Genomic DNA, 13,613 nt, shown 5'->3' on the forward strand with positions numbered 1-13,613 from the left:
AGCCCAGCTGAAGCTTCTCGTGCTGTGCCCATCACTTCCACCATTCCGAAGGAAAGCAACTCTAGTTGTCAAAGACCGCTGGAGGCTCTGGGGGCCTCTGACCTCTTGGGCCGGGCACCCCAATTAGGGAAGGGTATGTATGTCAGCCCCCTGTACAGCCCAAGGCGTGGATTGTTGCCCTAGGACCGTGGTTCAATGAAAAGTCACCTCCACTAGCCTGGGAAATCCCTCATCAGAGACCTCATATGGCTATTTTGTCCCGCACATTCTTCCCGGAGCCAGACGCTGTGGGAAAGAGGAGACTCTTGTCACCATTTCTGCACCACAAGAGGGCAGCAAACCATAAAACGTCCTGCGTTGCCGGGGCGCACAAGGGAGACCAACTGATCTTTTTTTTTTTCTTTTTTTTTTTTTTCTTTTTTTATTTCTTTTCAGCGCAACAGTATTCATTGTTTTTTGCACCGCACCCAGTGCTCCATGCAATCCGTGCCCTCTCTAATACCCACCACCTGGTTCCCCCAACCTCCCACCCCCCGCCCCTTCAAACCCCTCAGATGGTTTTTCAGAGTCCATAGTCTCTCATGGTTCACCTCCCCTTCCAATTTCCCTCAACTCCCTTCTCCTCTCCATCTCCCCTTGTCCTCCATGCTATTTGTTATGTTCCCCAAATAAGTGAAACCATATGATAATTGACTCTCTCTGCTTGACTTATTTCACTCAGCATCATCTCTGACCAACCGATCTTTGATTGCATCAGTATAACCTAGTCAGAAAATTTGGGACGAAAAGAGGGCTCCTGTCCCTGACCTTCATTTTCATCCAAACACTACAGTTTATTTTAGAGCAGCATTGTCCCAAAAACAGTGCTAGCAAATGCCCCAAAGGACCCATCAAAATCAATCATGTCTCTGACTCTAAACCACATCTCTGACTCTTAAAACAACAGAAGCACATTCCACACCTGACGCCCGATGCCAGCGACCCCCGGGTGAGCACACTCAGACAGCCCCAGCCTCTGCCCTCGGTTGCTCCTTCCAGCCAGGAAGACTCTCTTTGGACTAAACTTGCTAAAATGGTGAGGTGAGAAGGAGCACAAGAGGGGCCCAGAGTCCAGAGCGGGCGTCTGCTCCAGCGGATGCCCTGGTCAGCAGTGGGCTGGAAGGGGCCTTAACCTCGTAGCTATGGCACAATAATTTTTTTTTTTTTTCCAAATGACATCCTTCCCGAACGTGTTCCTTTCTGGCATGAGAGATTACAGACTCTGAGTGTGAAGGAAGGTAGAATGAGACGTGTGCTTTGGTCCTTGTCGGGATCCCTCTCATTCGAAGTGGGTGGTGTTCGGAGAAGTTGGCAGGAGACATGGCCCTTCAGCCCCACACCTGCCCTGTGGTCCTCGGCAGCCTCGATCTTGGCATAGACCAGCACTGCTTTCAGACTTCATACCAACCAGGGAGTAAGGAGGTGCCCAGAGAAGCTGGTCCAGCTTGGAGAAACTCAGGCGTCCTCCTCCTCCTCCCTGTGTAACCCCCAAGGCGACAGGGGCCAGACTGAAGGACGGAGGCGCACCAGGCCCGGGAAAGGGGTTGGGAGATCTGGGCCTGGACCACAGGTAGGCTTGGGGCCGGGAGTGGGTGTGGGTGCCCAGAGTGGTCCCAACCAGAGTGCGGGCTCCATTCAGTGGGCAAGTGCCTTTCCCCCGTACCCTACCTCGCTTCCATCCACCCCAAAACAACTGCCACGGTCATACATAGCTTGTGTCCTGCAGGGACCTAAAGATGGGGGGACTCCCACAGGGACACCTTTTGAAAGATGAAAAAAGGGCCGGAAAACTGGAGTTTCCTCAGATTAAACTGAGGTTGATCTCAGCCTCTCTGTTCCCTGCCCATCCTCATGATCTCTCTCACGGCTCCCAGCGCTTTCCAAGACCCCCACAGAGCGTAGGGGCCGTCCCAAGAGCCTACAGGTGAGAACCAGGAGAGAACACCACGTTTTAACAACTTTATCCTTCGAGCTCTGCTTTTCCTCCTAACCCTCTATTAGAGCGAAGTTGCGGGTGGGGGGACACCTGGGTGGCTCAGTCCTTAAGTGTCTGACTTCTGCTCAGGTCATAATCCCAGGGTCCTGGGATCAAGCCCTGAATTGGGCTCCTTGCTCAGCAGGAAGCCTGCTTCTCTCTCTCCCACTCTGGCTCGTTTTTCCTCTCACCGTGTCTCTATCAAATAAATAAAATCTTTGAAAAAAAATAATAAAGTGAAGTTGGATTTTTCAGGCAGTGAGCAAGAAGGAGCAGGCATGTGTGGGGCTGACAGAGGACAGCAGACTGGGATTCTCAGTCTCTTTTTGCTTTTCCTTTTCCTTTTTTTTTTTTTTTTTAATCACTGATCATCTCAGAGTTAACTGTTTTTTGTTCCGCAAATATCACCACTTTCTGGATTCTGTGCAGAACTTGGACGGGGTTTTGGCTCTAAACTATAACTAGCAGAAAAGCAGAAAAGAGGTCAGTTCTTCCCAGTCTCTGAGGTGAGACTGAGGGTCCACCACCCAATGCTCTGGTTCAAACAGCCCCTGGATTGTTCCCTTCCAGGGTAGCAATTTTTAATCAACATTTTTAAGTTAAAAATAACCTTGTAATTAAGTAAAAGAGCTATGTGTGCATTGTAGAACTTGGAAGAAATAGCAATTCTTAAATAAGTTACAAGAAAACATAAATCCTGCAAAACAAAAAAATAGGGGGAACATTTCCTACCACCCGGTGACTACGCTATTAACACCTGTTGTATATTCGTGAGTCTATCTTCCAAAATGAAATCATACCATCCATGCTTTTTAAAACCTTTCTTCCAGGGTGCCTGGGTGGCTCAGTGGGTTAAGCCTCTGCCTTTGGCTCAGGTCATGGTCTCAGGGTCCTGGGATCAAGCCCCAAATCGGGCTCCCTGCTCAGCGCCAGGCTCCCTGCCTCCCCTTCTCTCTCTGCCTGCCTCTCTGCCTACTTGTGATCTCTAGCTCTGTCAAATAAATAAAATCTTTTTAAATTTTTTTAAATAATTTTAAAAAACAATTTAAAATTAAAAATTAAAATTAAAAATTATTTTTTAAAATAATTTTAAAAATAATAAAACCTTTTTTCAGTTCACAATCCACCTTTCCATGTCAATAAACTTTCACCAAATGTCTGCAGTTTTCTCAAGAAAAAACACCGCCAACAACAGGTGTATCCAAATCCCACAGTCAGTCTGGATGAGTGACGGACCCCCGAGGCTATTCTCCGGAGTTCGGCCCCCGTGACTTGGCGAGGCACTCAGGACCTGGGGCCAGGCGGTGTCATACCTCCGCAGGAGGCCAGGTTGCCTCCTCATGACATCGGGTGAGCATTTGGCTAGAACGTGTGACTAGGATGCTGGGGGCCGGGCTGGCCGTTCCGAACACACACGTGGCCGTCCCTTCTGCACCAGAAGCCTCCAGAGCCGGGCTGTGGGAACAGGACTGGGCTCCAGGTTTGGGAAAGGGAAATGCAGGTTGTGCCAAGAGCACAAGGCCCCACCCAGAAGTTTGGCAAAGAACGACTTGGCGTCAGAAGAACAGGTGGGGATCGAGTTCCCCCTGTGTGGCCACCAGAAACCGTGGCCCCTTCCCAGGTCACTTTCCGTTCCCGGCTGTGCTCACCCTTCAACCTTTCCCAAGGCCAGCCCTGCCAGACAAGAGCTACCCCAAGTGCCTCTCCGGCAAAGAGCACTTTCCCGAAGTATTTACCGACTAGTTAGCACAGGTGGACGCTGGTGTCACCCCAAATCCCGGAATATTTACTGTGGACGTGGAATGAGAACAAAGGCTGGGGTTCTCTCGCCTTCGAGAACAATGTCCCACTGTCCGTCCAGCCCCAGATCCCTGGAGGACTGAACTCCTGACCCCTCTCCCGCAACGTTCCATTCGGACACCAAGTACTTAATCTTTTACAAGTAAGAAAGGCCAAAGCGAGTTCTTCCCTTCCTCCCTTCCGTCTGCCCCCCTCCCTTCCCCTGGGCCCACTCAGCCCACAGCTCGCTGTGGGCCCGCATGCTTCCCCGGTGACCTCACCCCGGATGTGGCCTCTCTGCCCCGGGGCCTTCCCAATCTTCCTGGCCATCTCTGTTCATCTCATCTGTGGGTTTTGCACAGATATCACACTCTGGATGCCTCATGGCTAAAAAAACTCTGCCGCTTCCCCCAAGCCTCTTCTTACCCTGTCCCTGTCTTGGTTAGAAATTCCAGCCTGCTTGCCGACTGCCTCCAAGCAGAAATGGTCAGGACGCAGGGTGAGGCGCCCTGCAGAATGGAATCTCCCCCCATGCGCACCCCGCGTTCCCAGCCCCCGGTCCTCGCTCAGAGGTGCTGCAGAAAGCAGGCAGCCCGTCCCTGGGAGGGTGCCACACACCTGCCTTTACTTCCCCAGAGGGTCCTACTGATGTGTGGGCACCCGAATCGTCCGAATGGAAAGCCTCCACCGTGGCCAACTCTGCGGTGGCCTCCCCGGACTGCATTCTATTTGGGAGAAAATGTTCCAGCCCTGCTTCCTGTTTCTAATCACTGAGGCCCCATTGCCCTACCTCTCCGTCCCTAGCTGGGCCAGCCCCCATGACCGGGCTTGTGCAGGGGGCTCCGAAAAGGAAGATTCCATTGTCCTGCCAGTGTGAGCAGAAAGCTCTAGGCTCCTCTGTAATCCAGCAGGCAAGGCCGCTTTGCCTTCCTGGGGTCAGACCCGCGATGGGGCGCAGTCTGGCCCGTGTAGGACCCGCTTCAGGCCACTTGGTTGCAAGCCCGGCCTCCCAGGGCTCTGAGAGCTCAGGCTCCCGGGCCACCCAGCTTCTGAGAAGCCCAGCTTCTGAGCCCGTCTCGAAGTCAAGGCGTCCCCTGGGGGCTCCCTGGGTGGCAGTTGGGCCTGTCCTCAAGTATGAAGACAGAAGAATGAGGAACCTCTCTCCTTGTTCCTGGACTCTACACCCTGAAGCCAGCCCATTAAGGCCCTTGCCCCCCTCCCAGGAGCCCCATCCCACCCACCCTCAAGGATTAGGTCACACAAGAGCCTGTAGCGTTCCCTGGCTTGCCATCTCAAACCTAACCCCCGGGGTGGGCTGCCAGGGCCCCACGAGGCCAACTCCCCGGCTGCAGGCACGGCCCCCCACTGCCCCCAGGATGGGAGATGCTCCCCAGACTCTGCACATCCAAAAATGCCTTTTTGCCCTCAACAACACGTTTAAAGAGGGCGGATGATAGAAACCTCCTTCGGACGGTCGTTGTCAACTACTTTTTCCTTTTTTTTTTTTTTAAGATTTTATTTATTTATTTGACAGAGATCACAAGTAGGCAGAGAGGCAAGCAGAGAGATAGAGAGGGAAACAAGCTCCCTGCTGAGCAGAGAGCCTGATTTGGGGCTCGATCCCAGGACCCTGAGATCATAACCTGAGCCGAAGGCAGAGGCTTTAACCCACTGAGCCACCCACGCGCCCCTTGTCAACTACTTAAGTGGAAAGTTCTTAGACGTGTGCCTGGCGTATAGTAAGCCCACAGGAAATCCGACTGTCGTGCTCTTTTTCTCCCAAACCACACCTACCGGAGCGAACTCTTCCTTTTCTGGGCCCGGCCGCTCTTCAAGACCACCAGTCGGCACCTCCTGAAATGTGCTTCTGTTCCAAGGACCCAATAGTTGGCTTTGACCATTCCGGACAAGGGTCTAGGCACTGGGCCTGCAGGCCTGGGGTGAGGTCCCTGGGCAGAGGCCCCCATCCCACCCCCAATGGCAGGGGGACCCCCGTGTCATCTTTTCCGTGGTTTACCAAGCACTTTGACATGGATTTCTGCTTTGGGGAGTAGGCAGAGCAGAAATGATTACTCCCGTGTCCCAGTGGGCTCCTCAATGTTCAGAGGCAGTGGGTGCCTCACCCGAGTCTCACAACCAGTAAGTGGCCCAGTTAGCCTTCAGTCCCAGCTGGCGGATTCCAAGCCCAGCGCCCTCCCGTGCCTCAGCACCAAGCTGGTCCACAACAGGTTAAGTGCATCTCCCTCCTCCTGACAAGCTGAGATGCCAAAGGAATTAGAGGCAGCCGCCCCCCGATGAAAAGCAGACGCCCTCCCCCTGGTCTTTGGACCAGCTCCCAGGAAAGAGAGAACAACTGATATGTGGCCCCCGAGGCCCGCCCCACCCTGTGAGCTCAGGTCCTGGCAGAAAGACCTCACTGAGGGGAGCCTCTCACCAGAGCCAGGGCCAGACCGCAGGGCTCAGAACAAGGAGTGGTCAAGGCCAACTGTATTGCCACTAACCTCCTCGAACCCTAACAACCCAGCCAGCCAGGTGCTAGTCTGGTTTTTCAGACAGGAAACCGAGGCTTGGAGAGATGTGACTTGCCCAGCGAGCCAGCAGGGCAGCCCGGGACACCTGGGTCACATACAGCCTGGCCCTCAGCCCCGCTCACAAGCCCCTCCCCACCCACAGCCAGAGGTTGGACCCACCAGGATGGCCCCCGGGGCCCCCATTATCAGGGCCCCTGAGTTCAGGGTCCTCTTGCTGTTGGGGGAGAGGGATCACCTCCCAGCCACGGCAAAGGCCCTCTTGGCCGAGGCTCCAGCAAGTCAGGGGCCTCCGGATGGGAGTGGGGCAGGGGTGAGGCCGGGAGTGGCGATTCCCTGAGGAGGGAAGAGGCAGCTCCGGAGTCTCGGGAGCTCCCGTTCAGCAGCCCAGGATTCCCCGCTGGAGGGCGTTTTATCAGCCGCCTCTCCCACCTCAATGACAGGAGGGACTGTGGGGCCCAGGGCAGAGCTGGGCTCAGGCCAAGTGAGGGTGTGAGTGTGGGGTAGTACCCGTCAGATCAAGCCCAAGTTCAGGGGTCCAGTCAAGGGGTCGTTCACACTCTTTCAACAAACATAACTGTAGAAACAGCATGAACATTCCTCAAAAAATACCGGCTTTGGGGATGCCTGGATGGCTCAACCAGTTAAGTGTCTGCCTTCAGCTCAGGTCATGATCCCAGGGTCCTGGAATCGAGCCCCGCATCGGGCTGAGAAGCCTGCTTTTGCCTCTCCCACTCACCCTGCTGTGTTCTCCTGCTCACTCTCTCTCTGTGTCAGATAAATAAATAAAATCTTTTTTTAAAAAAAGTTCTCAACAAAAGAAAAAGATGTTTGAACTCCTTGCGGTGGCAAACGTTACCTAGACTTCTTGGGGAGATCATTTCACAACAGATACAAATACCGAATCATTTCGTTATATACCTGAATATGGTACCATAGGTCAATTATACCTAAATCATCCACATATTTAATAAAAGATGGAGAAACTTAGGGTGCCTCCTCTACCACCGCCCCAGGAAAGAGGCTAAAAGAGCAGGTGCTTGGCGTGGAGTAAGAAGGGGCGGAATTAGGTTCGATCCCACCAGCGACGCTGTTGGGACTCACAGTGTACTGAGGTTCCAGGAACAGCCAGGAGGAGGCAGAGCTGCGAGAGAGGACAGTCTGCGAATTCTCGGGTCCCTGCAGACAGGTGATACGCCAGCATGGCAAGCAAGGGGAGAGGCAACTGGACGGGCGGGCGTCGGCAGAGGGATGTACATCAAAGTGGGGTCAGCCTCCCTAGGTGGAGATCCCAACTCCTCCCACTGGCTGACTAGGAGACCTTGGCCTCAGTGTCCCCATCTTTGAAATGGGGATGGAATGAGCACCTACCTGGTGAGAAAGAGAGAACTTTCTTTCTCTCAACGTGAGAAGAGCTCGCGTCGCCTGGAGAAGGGACCTATTTTCCCCGAAGGGGTGAAGGGAGACCAGGGGATTCCAGCCCACGGAGATGGGGGAAGACAGCTGAGTGCATTTCAGGAACGGGAGGAGTTACCGAGGCTAGGCCTCTGGGTGAGCCTGGGATGCCAGTGTTGTCACAGAAAACACTGAATATTTTCGTTTGGGTGTATGTCCGATGTTCCATGTGCTACACACACCCTCCCCACCGGTGCTCGCAGAACACCTCGAAATGGGGCCACAGGCTGAAAGGCTCAGAGTCCCATTCATGCAGCCAACAAATATTTTTAAAGCACCTACTATGTGCTGGGCCGCAGAGACTCGCCGCTGAGCATGGAGCATGCCTTCTAGGGGTGGGGAGATAAGAAACAGATGCCCACAGAGGGTGGCAACAGCTCAGACGCCAGGACCCAGAGTGATGGGGGTGGGGAGCTCAGTGATCGGAAGCCTTATCCACAGAGGAGCTGTGTGGGTTGACACCTCTGATGACGATAGAGGGTGTGATCAAGAAATAATTTGGGTGGAGTGTCCTGGCCGAGGAAACGCCAGAGCAAAGGTCGAGCAGCCAGCCGCACTCACTACCCTGTGGGTAAGGAGGCCAGGGTGTCACCAAGGGCTGAGTCACAGGGAAGCGACACACACCGGGATGGGAGGGACACGTGGGAACCGGTCACTCTGGGTCGTATGGACCAGGGGTGATTTGGGATTTCATTCTAAGTGTTGTGTGAAGCCAAGAAGGGTTTACACAGAGACTTAACATGATCCCTGATTGATGTTTTTAAAAGGTCACTCTGGCTGCTCTGGGGAGAATGGGAACAGGCCGCTTGCAACCCGTGCCTCGCCAACTCCAGCCTCCCTCTGGGACCAAGGGATGCATGCGCTCTCTAGTTATCCCATTTCCTGGCATTCGGGATCTACCCACAAAAGACCCACCAGTGACCAGAGGAAGGTCAGTTACAGCCCATGGTGCTGGTTTACCAGCATTTTTGCAGACCCCGAGGGTCCGTGAGATTCAGAGCATAAATGCATGGACCGTGTTTGCCCGTAGGAGCCTGGGTGCATTTACACCTGGAGCCGTAAACTGCAGGGGCCCAGCTCTGCCCTGCAGCCCAGCACAGCAAGGCACCCCCTGTCCCACCCCCTGGCAAGCATCACAGGACCTGGGTTCAAGTCCTGTCTCTGCCCCACACTTTTGCAACCTCTTACAACTCACAGTATCTCTCCCGTCCAGAGACCCCCGTCTCCAGAGCACAGAGGGTGGAGCAAAGGTTCCCTGCAGCCCTTCCAGATCCCAGAGGCAAGAACAAGCCAGAGGCAGCTACAGAGAACCATCTGGAATCTCTGAGTCCAGGCCCTGGGCCTCAGCCGGGGCTCACCACCAGGGCAGGAATGCAGCAGCCCTGAGCCCGCCCCGCTCTCCCAGGGCACAAGCCAGCCATTTCGGGGCAGAGAGGTTTGGAAACACTCACCTGTGTTATCTTTCTTATTTTCCTTTCCTTGTTTTCCTTTTCCCCTGACTCAGACAACCCCAGGAAAGGCTAAGAAAGAGGAAGGCAGAAGACGGGGGAGTCTTTTTCCTGGCTTTTGAAGTTAAAAAGGCTAGGCCTCCAGAGGAAAGGAAAGACCTCCAGGCACTCATTCCGGGTAAAGAGCCAAGCTTCCAGAGCCCCCACCCAGCACGGACGGCGGATGGCGGCTGCTGAAACCAGAGGCTGTGGCCCGCTCCAGGTTCAGGCAGGAGGAGGATTTATAAACAATGGTAAAGGATGCCTGGGTGGCTCAGTCGGTTAAGGGTCTGCCTTTGGCTCAGGTCACGATCCCAGCATCCTGGGATCCAGCTCCATATCAGGCTCCCTGCTCATTGGAGAGTCTGCTTCTCCTTCTCCCTCTGCCTCCTCTGCCCCTTTTCCCACGTCTCTCCTCTCCCTCTCCCCTCCTCTCCCCCTGCTCCTGCTTGGTGCTCGCTCGCTCTCTCTCTCTCTCTCTTTCTCAAATAAATAAACAAAACCGTTTTTAAAATTTTAAAAAATAAAACAACAATAAGCCCACTACAAACAACAGTACCATCACAGGCTGGTGATGGGGGACATCAAGCTCCAGGCGCCCTCACCAGCACAAAGCCCTCCGCCATCTCGGTCCCGCACAAGCCCCTGGAAGTTAGGCACAACCCTGGGGAGGAGGGATCCCCAACATGACCGTGACTAAATTTTCATCCCTGTAACAGAATGAAAGCTTCAGGCTGAAATTACATGCTAATTTAGTTACAGTATAAATATTATATATTATGTATTATATGCAATATGTATGTTACATACATCTATGAGATAAATATGCATTATATAATATATATTACATAAAATATATAAACACAAATATAAACTGTAACTATTTTAGTTATAAAAATAGATAGAGGGGCGCCTGGGTGGCTCAGTCAGTTAAGCATCTGCCTCCAGCTCAGGTCGTGATCCCAGGGTCCTGGGATCAAGCCTCCGAGACAGTCTCCCTGCTCAGCAGGGAGTCCGCTTCTCCCTCTGCCTGCCGCTCCCAGTGCTTGAGCTCGCTCCCTCTCTCTCTCTCTCTCTCTCTGTCAAATAAAAAAATAAAATCTTTAAAAATAAAATAAAAATAGAAAAAGACAATGATGATGGATAGAGAAAGGGAAGCCCCACTGCACTGTGTGGACACCCGGGCTTGAGAGCCTGCCTTGCCCCGCTGGAGCAGAAGTGACGTGGTGCCCAGAGGGGACAGCACGGTGCTTGTCTGGGGGACAGACAGAGACCCAGGGGCCCAGCAGGCTCCTCTTGGGTAGGACACCCCTTGCCTCAGACTAAAAGCCAGAGGGAGCTCGAGGCGGTCTTCCCCACAGCCCGTCATCCCTGTGCATCTAGGACAGCTTCAGCCCTGCAGAGCCACGAGGCCAGCCAACCCGCATCTGCTGACCACGGCGACTCCTGTCCCCAGGACGGCTGAGAGCAGAGCCGTACGACCCACCCAGAGGGGCCTGAGAGGTGACCTGCCACGTCTGTGGGTGGAAAGAGGCCCAGGGCAGCGAAGGTGAAAGAGGACAGACACAAAAGGTAGGATCTGGGTGACTCACCACTGAACAAAGAACCTGCAGAGTTAAGCAAGCTTCCTGGGAAAGGGCAAGAAGTGTTATGTCAACCCCCCAGCCTGCTGCCCAAATCCCCAAAGCTGGCCTGTCAAGTGAAGGGGAACCAGTTTCCACTCGCAGAACAGGGACTTCCATCAAATGGATTGTCCCCACCCCTCAAGAGAGCTGGTCCCAGGCAAAGAACCAGCGGGCTCTGCCAGGCTCCACGGGGACCGGCCCCGGTTCCCAGGCCTGATCCGCCCTCTCACCCTCCGAGTTTCAGCTCATCCGCCTGCCGGGCTGGGGAGCGAAGAAAGGGCTCTGATCCTCTACAGGTCATGGCCTGACTCACCCCCACCCCTCCCTGAAACTCTCAGGCTCAGCCTCCAGAAACAGCTAACACCAGGGTCACTTCCCACCTGGGTTCGACGTCCAGCCCGGGTGGGCAGTGGGTACCAAAGTGCTCTCAGCAGCCCCAGAACCTTCTCTGCCGGCTCCTGCCCTGGTCTGGGGCTGAGGGACAACTTGCTCTGGGAAAATGACCAAGATCCCCGTGGGAAATCAGAGCAGTGGTCGCGGACATGCCACCTCCTTCTCCCACCTTCCCACCCCCGACCCCCACCCCTGCAGACGGAACAGACAGACTTCAGCCTGGAGAATCAGCACCGCCACACCGCCGCAGCAGGTCTGAATCCGGGCATCTCTCCTACAGGGCAAGTCCCCAGAGCAAGAGGCACCATGTGTGGCTTCTAATGGCAGAAAAACTGGGAAAAATACAGACGCCCATCCCTAAGGTACTGGTAACTCCAATTATATGACATCCTACAAGGGATATTCTGGAATTGGAAAAAAAAAAAAAAATCAAGTACATCTCTAAGTGCCAAAGTTTCAAAAGATATCCCAGACATAATATAAAGTGAAAAAGGCAAGATCCAGAGCTCTGTGTATCGAATGATACAATTATGTGCGGGTTCTTCTATATTTGACACTCATCCCGCCCGTCTGTTCTCTCCCTTTCTCTGAACTACTCTGTGCCCCCAGGAAGCTGACCTCTACGAACCACAAAAGTGGGGCTCCCTCACTGACTGAGGTGGTTGAGCCATGGAACATTCTAGCTATAGATCAGAGGACGGGACGAGAGACAAGTTGAGGCGTTTCTTCCCTCTCTGATCCTTCTTTTCCTGTTCTGATAGTGGCTTGTGCCCCTCGAGGCCCACAGCTGCAAGTATGGGGAGAGCGAACCCGAAGCCCTCCTAACTGATGTTCCCTCCCCACGTCATATCAAACATTGAAATATACCTACTTCTCGGGCGCCTGGGTGGCTCAGTGGGTTGAAGCCTCTGCCTTCGGCTCAGGTCACGATCCCAGGGTCCTGGGATCGAGCCCCGCATCGGGCTCTCTGCTCAGCAGGGAGCCTGCTTCCTCCTCTCTCTCTGTCTGCCTCTCTGCCTACTTGTGATCTCTGTCTGTCAAATAAATAAATAAAATATTTTTTAAAAAATTATAAAAAATATATATATACCCACTTCTCACACTATGCATAATTTTGGCTATACATTTTTGAAGGGGCTTATATAAACTTAATAATTCTGATCCTGAAACACATTATGCATTTTGTTCATACAATTGAAACTTCATGGCTTCTTACAGAAAGCTAGGTCATAGCTGAACCGAGTTGCAATAAGCAAGGTGAAATGATGTTACCTAGATAAATATTCATTACTTACAATTTTGAGGATTTCTTTTCCTATTCTGGAGCCTGTAAATACATGATCACTAGGGGAGGGGGGCATTCTCAAAAATTCACAGGACCTGGGCCTCATGGCTGGTGGCCAAAATGGCTGGACCGTCCAAAAGTTGCCAGGCGCTCCTGGGTCAGTGCAGGGATCAGCCCTAGGAGACGCCAGGGCAGAAGAGAGTAAGCCAAACCCACAGGGGAAAATCCACTCTGCTCAGGGGTTGCTTCCAGAGCAAGCACAGAGCCAGAAGCCCAGGGTAGAAGGAGGCTGAATTCTGCAGCTTGACCAGTGAGCTGACCCCATGAGCTGCTCTCATGAACCTGTGGCCGGACCGCCTGACCAGTCCCCCTTCAGCAACCCAGCCAGATGGGCAGGATCAGAATGGCCCACCCACGCCTCCAGCCTGTTTCCTGGGCCATGCTGGGACTCGCAGCAAGCCGGATGCCCACACTGGCTGCCCCCCAGCTTCCTGCTCACTGGGATACACTGAGCCCTGAGCCCAAGGGCTGAATGTCCGGCCCGAGTCGATAGCTCTGGCCCTATGGGATGGGAGCTGCTGCTGGCTCATGCCCTCCCGCCCACCATTGCTACCTGACCCTTAAGTGGGTTCTGCAGAGGCTCCCCAAGAGGCAGTGAAGTGACTCACCAACCTGGCACACGTGCACACACACACACACACACACACACACACACACACACACACCTGAATGCTCAGGGGAGACCGGCAGGCCTAGGGCCTTACAGTCCAAGTTCCCAAGGGAGACTTCTGGATCCCCTGGGACCCTCAGGCTCTGGCTGAGGCTCCTTCTCCGGCTCCTCTCATGGGCCAGAACCAGGCATACCCTCCAAGGCAGACTTCCTGGTCACTCCCCCAGCCCTGCCCATGAAGCTCTAGCAACCCGGGGTCAGGACTCACACAGACCCTGGCACGGCGAACACAGAGTAGAGTTCTGGTTGGGGGCGGGGGTGGGGGGCGCTGCTGTCAGGAACCAGGCAAATTCACTGCCGTACCTACAGTGCCAATA

Source organism: Mustela erminea, chromosome 9 (assembly GCF_009829155.1).
Source record: "Mustela erminea isolate mMusErm1 chromosome 9, mMusErm1.Pri, whole genome shotgun sequence".
Classification (NCBI taxonomy): Eukaryota; Metazoa; Chordata; class Mammalia; order Carnivora; family Mustelidae; genus Mustela; species Mustela erminea.